Genomic DNA, 8,301 nt, shown 5'->3' on the forward strand with positions numbered 1-8,301 from the left:
TGTATAAATTTATTAATCTAATAGTATATCAAAATTAAATTAAAAAATATATAAAAAATTAATTATTTCAAAAAGAAAGAAAGAAAAATAATTGTAAATTAAGTTTTTATTATTTGATATAAACATATTTTTCATATATAGGTTTATTTTTTATGGTATTTATATACAATTATAGTTTCAAATTATAAATGCTAGTGTATTAATAGGCGCTAACGTGCCAATTGATTCAGTCTTTTATTATTAAATGTATATAAAAATACATAAGAATAAAATTAGTTATGATGAAAAATTATTTATAATTTAATTAAAATGTTTTAAGTTTAAATTTTAGAAATAAAAACATATTTTTTTATAAATTATATATAATAAATAGTATTTTAAGAATAAAAGTGTTCACTAACTCTTTTTAATTTTTATATCTCCATATAATTAATAATATTTAACAAAATTTATTTAATAGTATATTTTTTTTTGCCCCCACTCCTAAAATTTTCTGGGTCCGTCACTGGTATTATTTGTTGGTTTTTGATACAACTTCTAGAGACTTTTTGCCTTTTTGTCTCGTAGCCAGCCACGAGACTTTTTCTTTTGTCTTGTACCCAGTCACGAGACTTTTCTTTTTTGTCTCGTCGATTAGCACGAGATATTTTTCAGTTTTATCTCCTGTTCAGCAGAAACAGAAATGGAGTAGAAGAGAGAGAAAATTACACCCAGATATATCCTGATTCAGCTGCTAAGTGCAGTGCAGCCTACATCCAGTCTCCATCACAAAGATGATGGAATTTCACTATAATCATTCTTGATTACAAGCACCAATTCTCCTTAGGAACAACCCTTCCTATCTGGGATAAGTCCAGAATCTAAAACCCAATCTTGAACTTGACTTGGTCACTGCCAAGTTTTCCAACTGCTAAGTGCTAACCCAACTTACAAGGGGATTCCCACAAAATCATGAAACAAAACACAGATGTACAAAGGACCTTTAAGGACATCTATGACTTTTTTTTTTTAATTTTGCACTCTCTGCCTTTTCCGCTCTATGGCTTTTTCTTACAAACCTCACTGTTTGCCTTTTTTCATGAGATTCAAGACAGACAAAATTAAACAGAAAAATTACAAAATGAAGAACATTGAAGGAGAAGAACTTCTGTTAGCTTAGGTAGCTATGAGAACTCTGTGCCTTGCATTCTCACTCCTTACTTCAAGCCCTGGCTGTTCACCCTTATATATAGGGGGAAGCCTCCACGGTTGAAACCAAACAAACCAAGCTAATCTTCTTCTTCTTCAAACCAGAACAGGTTCGGCCAGAGAGAGAGAAGAGATAACCAATACAAAACCCAACATGCAATTACCTCTAGTCCTTCCTTGGTCACCAATTTTCATCAATCCGAGCCCTCCATTCTTGCCTTACTCTCCAAGATGGATTTTTTGCCCTTGATGCATGCTTGATGATGACAGTTTTATTTGCTCCAATCTCTGCCTCTTCCATCACGTAGCCACTGTAGCTACCTCCTGTGGTGGTTGAGCAGAATCAGAGTCAAGCCATCCCTCCAAGGATCTTCTTTTCTGACTGAGATCTTCTCTTCCATTTTTGGGTATGGAGAAGTCAAGATCTCTTCACTAAATCTTACCATAAGTGATGAGAATCTTAGCCACAGCATACTTTTAGTTTTCTTTTTTTTGCCATCATTGTAATGGTCTTGCTACTAGCTTCTTCTTCTTTCTGGTAGCTTGCTTTAGCTTCCATATTTCTTCTGTGAAATGACCGGAAGCTTGAAGAAAGAAGAGAGAGAAGAGAGAAATTGAAATGCTTTTAGTTGAATTAAGAGAGAGAAATGAAGTGAATTAAATTTCTGGATACCCATGCCTAGAAATGTGTAACACACTTAAGACAATCAAATCACTTTTTCACTTTCTCTTTCCTATTTTCAACGTCTGCATTAACTCCACTTGATAAAATTTGAATTCCACCAAATGAAAGAGGTGGTATCCGTGGAAGCATGCATGTTTCCCTCTTTCTCATTTTTTCAATTTGGACCAAGCTAGTAGATCTCTTTAAAGAGGATTTTGGGCTAATAGTAATCAATTTTGGCCCAACTTGTGTAATAATAATTCAGCCATATATCATAAATATTTTCTTGCACAAGGCTAATTTTACTGGGCTTGTTTACCAAGATATTGGCCCAATTAACAAAACTTTATTTCAGCCACCATAATCACAATAATTTAACACCAAGGCTGAAAATTAGCATCTCATTTGGCTTGTTATTTTTTTTCTTTTCGGCCCAACACAAATCTGCACAACAAAATTATTAATTTAGCAATTGTAACTATGAAGATCAAATTAATAATTTTGTGATTAATTGTTTTAATAATGTTTGATCATCATTAATTTAATTTTGAGTTTTCCAAACTCATCAATCTCCCCCTTGATGACAAACATTATTAAAAATTAAAATGGAAAGAAATTAAAGATTAGAGTACTCCCTTTTGTAGATTAGGATTCCTCCTCATTTCAAGTGATACCTAGCTCCCCCTAGATATATGCCATTTTTTCAAGGGAAACATTTTCTGTAACAATTTTATCAAGTCTAAGGCAACTATGTTATTCAATATATGGAATTTGAGATGTTGAATGACTTGATTTATGAGCAGAAGTAAAGTGATAAACAAAACTCATTTGTTATCATATAAATAATTTTCTGCTCAATAACAATAAAAAATGCTTTGAGTACATAGTACATGAAAAACAATTGATAATTTCCAAATAATTTGATTAAGTGAACAACATTTTCCAGCCATCATATCAGAGCAAAAATTATCAGTTTATAGTAAAAAAAACATTTTCATCTAAACAGAATCATATCAGAGCATAAGGAATATATCAATGTATCAAAGCTTAAAGAGATTATCAAGTCACAACCAAGTTCCAATCACAACAAATATTTCAACAATTCAAAAAGAATTATTCCAAATACAGCAAGCATTTCAACAAAACAGATCATAATCATTGGAATATAGAGTTTATGTACAGGGGTGATCATGAATCAAAAATAATTTCAGCCTCTGTTCTTTCAATTTTCCATCTTTTTCTCCCTCTTTTGTCATCAATGGGTCCTGCAAAATAAATGAAAACAACATACTAAACAGCAAAATATTTGTTTTCCACCAAAACACAATGGTCCAAAGTATCCAAGTACAATATCAAAACAAAAAAGCTAAAACTGTGTACAAAAGAATTCCTAAAAGATGAAAATTTCAAGGATTTTGATCCTTTAAGACTGAATCATATTTTCACAAGACAATGTTTTTCAAAACACCTTAATAAAATTCCATATCACACATGCATTTGAGCAAATAAATTTATCAATGATAATCAAAGTTCAAGTCGAAATTAATCCATAAAATGCTCAAAACAGAGCCAGATCAAAGCAAAACAAAACAGGACAACAAATCAATGAAACATAACAAAACATCAAATATACAGAGAGTAAAATAACAGAGCATTCAGCAGTAGTAGCAGCAACAGGGAGTATTAAATGCTGAGTGGAGAGAGAAGATTAGGTAGTTAATGACCATTAAGTTGAAATGGAGAGAGAGAGGGTTATGTGCGATTGTCAACAAAGAAAGATTTTCAAATCAAAAACTAAAAGGTTAGCTCCTAGAATTAAGGGATGAGGAAAGGAAAAGATTTGATTTGACAATATCCTCTTTCAATAAGATTTGATGAGACAATAAAAGAGATTGTGATTTACACAAGGAGAATCTAACAAAACGGTCAGAGTGGGGTCAAAGAGATTTGGTGGGACCCAAAAGAATTAAAATCTGCGCAGTCTCCCCCTTGATCATAGCCCTTTCAACACATCCTGATTTTTATCTCGTGCTTTCCTACAAGACAAAACTGAACAGAATAAAAAATTTCACAAGTTATCAACAGAGTTTAATTCTATCATTCCCAAACTTTTTCTCAAAGAGTAGAGTCTGTCTTCACATAGGGATTTTGTAAAAATGTCAGCAAGTTGATCTTCAAATTTTACAAATTGAATATCAATAGTATCCTTTTGCACATGTTTCCTAATAAAGTGATATTTAATTTTAATGTGCTTGGTTCTTGAGTGCAGAACAGGATTTTTAGAAATATTTATAGTACTCATATTATCACAAAATAAGAGTATACTATTGATCTTTAATTTGTAATCTTCCAACTGCGTTTTTAACCAAATTAATTGTGAACAACATGCAGATGCAGAAATATATTCAGCTTCAGCAGTGGATAGAGCCACTGTGGCTTGCTTTTTGCTTGACCACATGTTGAGTGAGCTTCCAAGGAAGCAACACATGCCGGAGGTGCTTGATGAGACGCAGAAGCTGGTGAATTAAAAATTATTAAAATGGTTACGTTGCAAGTATAGTTCTTAACTCACCGAAAATCTGCCTATCAATTTAGAAGTATGTCACAGAGAGTTTGAATTAAAAATTACTGGGAGTTTTAAGTCCCAGGTCGTCTCCCAACGAGTTGCAGAAAAGTGTGCTATCTTATTAATCAGATGTTCCAAGAAGTTGAGCTAAGTAAATTGGAATGTAAATTGAAGAAATTTAAATAATATGAATAAAAGCCTTGAGTGGGAGTTGATCGGTTGGAATTTCTACTATTGATGGAGTGATTGTAAGATTAATTTATAATTAATGGTTGTTCTGTTTGGTTATCCTTTACTAGGTAAGGGAAAGTCAAACAAGTTGGAATGCCAGATCTGTTCACAAGTTGCAACCCACTTAGTTCAAAGGGATTGGCGTTGGTGACAGGATAGCAATCCAACATTTAACCCAATTACAAATTTTTCCTTCAATCCTTCCAACTCACGAGTTCCTTTTAATCAACTCCCCATCAAGTAAAGAAACTACTCACGCATTGTAAATAATAAATCCATAACACATGAAAGGGGATTAAAAGAAGACATAATTATTGGAATTGAAATTGAATTAAAAAGAAATAATCCTTGCATTAAATAATCATAAAAGTATCTAAATGACAAAATTGAACAAAGCAAAGGATATGGAAGAATGAAATCAAGTTGAAAAAATGAACTAGAATGACGAAGTCTTGATGAGGAAATAACTCTTCTCAATGTTCCAATGCTAAGACCAATTGAAAATTAAAATTCTAAAACCTAGAGAGAAAAACCTAAGAGAGTAAAACTAGGTCTAAAACTGTCTCTGAATGAATATGTTATTTGTTTCTGCATGTTCTCTGACTCTAGTCTGCTGTTCCGGGCCGAAAACTGGGTCGAAATAGGGTTCAAAATCGTCCCCAATGAATTCTGCAGATTATGCAGATCGCACATGTCATGCGATCGCGTCATCCATGCAGACGCGTCATTCGCGCTTTTCCTTGCCATGCGTTCGCGTCGTCCATGCTACCGCGTGAGCCATGCGACCGCGTCACTTTTCGCTGGTTATCTCCTCAAATTCTTGTGTTCCTTCCATTTTTGCTAGCTTCCTTTCCAATCTCCAACTCATTTATGCCCTGTAAAGTCTAAAACACTTAACACACAGATCACGGCATCGAATAGAATAGAGGAGAATTAAAAATAAATAATTAAAGTCTCTAGGAAGCAGTTTTCAAACATGTAATAAATTCAGGAAGGAAATCTAAATGCATGCTAATTTAATGAATAAGTGGGTAAGGATCATGATAAAACCACACAATTAAACACAATATAAATCATAAAATAGTGGTTTATCAACCTCCCAACACTTAAACATCAGCATGTCCTCATGCTTAATTGAAGGAGATAAGGAAATAAGTATGAACATGTGGAAACTCATGAAATGCAATGCAAACCCATATATATATATATATATAAATGCAACTATATGATTCTTGTCTACTTGATCAAAAGTAAATAAGCTCTTCAAAACAATTACAATTCAAATTTCACTAATTTTATCATTACACAATAAAATGGATAAAAATGCGAGAAGATAGCTCATGAAAGCAGGGAATTTGAAAATTCAAGTATTGAACCCTCACTGATAATGTATGTACGCTCTAATCTCTAGTGTATAGGGTGGTCACTCTATCCTTCTCTAATCATACTTTCTAACTTTTGTTCTTCTCCTAACCAATCAACAATAGTTAATATACCAATGCAAACATCATGAGGTCTTTTCAAGGTTGTAGTGGGGCTAAGGTATAGGTAGGGGTGTATATTTGGTCAAGTGAGCTAATAAATTGAATCTTTAATTAACCCAAGCTCTAACATAACTTGTATACACTTAATGTAATCTTTAAAGTTCATACCTAGCTACCCAGAATTCCCTTTTTCAATCCATACTCATGTATTAACTTATATTTTGGTTCTATTATATGTGCACTGATCTTTGAATTCTGAATTTAACATTGGGGTAATTTTGTCCCCTTATTTATTGATTTTTCATTTTTTTTAAATAAATAAAGCTTATCAATGCACATAGATTTTTCATTCTTATATTTTCACATGAACTATGCAATTTATTCTATTCTATAAAGGAAGGAAAATCTAACTAAAATATCCTAATTATTGGTGCTAGAGAAGAGAAATTACCTCCGGAAGTCAGGTACTGACCGACCTCCCCATACTTAAGACTTTGCACCGTCCTCGGTGCCATCTGTCAGGAACAGGGGTGGGCTGGTAGCAGTATCTCTACAGTCGGGGCCGTCATGGCTCCCTGTGCTTGTAAAGGAAGTGGAGTCTGGGGTGTCTGAGTCTTTGAAGTGTCCCTTGAGTAGCTCCTTGAGGTGTTTGAATCGGCGCTCTCTCATCTTTGCTTTCTGTTCTTGCCGATCCAACCGTTTGATTATCTGCTGGAGTAATTTCTCAGTTGTAGATGCTTGTGGTGTTGAAGAAGGATTATCTTCAACTGGAGCTGTAGGAAGGCTTGTAGTGGCTGCTGAGAGTCTGAGGTATTTCCCGTTAGGGACATACTGATCATTCCGTGGAAGCACGGCTTTGGTGTCCCCAGCTCTGTAGGAGACTCCGGCTGCTGAGACAATATCTGAGACCAAGACGGGGAAAGGTAAGTTGCTCGCAATTTGTACGTGTTCCATAGCATGCCGGATATGTCTTGAGAGATTCAGAGGTTGGTCTGTAAGGATGCACCATAGTAGAACAGCCATGTCTGCAATGAAGGAGGACTCATGAGTGCTCGGAAAGACGTAATGGGACATGATCTGCGCCCATACGCGAGCCTCCTAGGTAAGTGCTGAAGCCAAGATTCCCTTAGGGCAGGTACGGTGGTATCTGTAGATCCAACGGCTGCCAGGTAATGCGATGACTCCGAGAACGGAGTCCCAGTCGAATTGGTATCTCTGACGCTGAAAGGTGGCTACTTGAAAAGCGTCCATTCCTGCTGGAATAGGGGGAAGACTCAGAGCTTGCTGAATGGCCTCTTCTGTGATGGGGACTTGCTTCTGCCGAACATAAACAGACTGCAGGTCGGCATGTAGAAGTTGGAGTAGAACTCAACTACCCAAGAAAGATTGACCTGCCTTGGCTGTCTCCGTAGGAAACCCCATTGTCTTCGCTCAATTTGCGGCTCAACAAAGGTGGCAATATTGGACGGGAGGATAAGAAGGTATTCATTGTTATAATTTCTTTCTGCCATGATAGGGAACATCTGCTCACAGTAGCGATTGGGAAATCGCGCAGTGTCCTTTGCTGGAAAGGCTTTCTCCTTTTTGTCAACCTTTATTATCCGCTTAACTCTTTTTGTTGAGGGCTTGACGGCGGTTGAAGAAGGCTCTGCCACTAATGCTCTTTTAGTTCCTCTTCTTGCTGGTGGTTTGGAAGTTGCTTTCTCCTTTCCTTTCTTGGTGGCCATCCTGAAAGAAGGGAAGAGAAAGAAAATTAAATTTAAAGAGATATAAGAGGGTGATGGATGCACATTAAGATATGCTGACATTATCACATGCTCGCGAGTACGTGTGAGAAGCCAACAATGGAAAATAGCTAGTGCATATAAAGACAAATGAATGCAAGTTGTTTATTGGCATGCTGGCAAAGGGCATGAGTAGCATAGACCAAGCAATACTTTATAACAAACCATCACGTTTGTATTGACAATTAAATTCAATTAATATAATAATAAGGAGAATTTGTGAAAAGCAAGCATTGAATAGTAGAATAAAGTAATGTAGAAAAGTGCATAGGGCTATATAGGCTTTTTCACAAACACATGGCATGCATGGTAAATAAGATATAAAAGTATGAAATTGAACATGCAAGCAATCCCTTAAAAATAATAATAATTGTCAAATAAATT

This window comes from Arachis ipaensis, chromosome B06 (assembly GCF_000816755.2).
Source record: "Arachis ipaensis cultivar K30076 chromosome B06, Araip1.1, whole genome shotgun sequence".
Classification (NCBI taxonomy): Eukaryota; Viridiplantae; Streptophyta; class Magnoliopsida; order Fabales; family Fabaceae; genus Arachis; species Arachis ipaensis.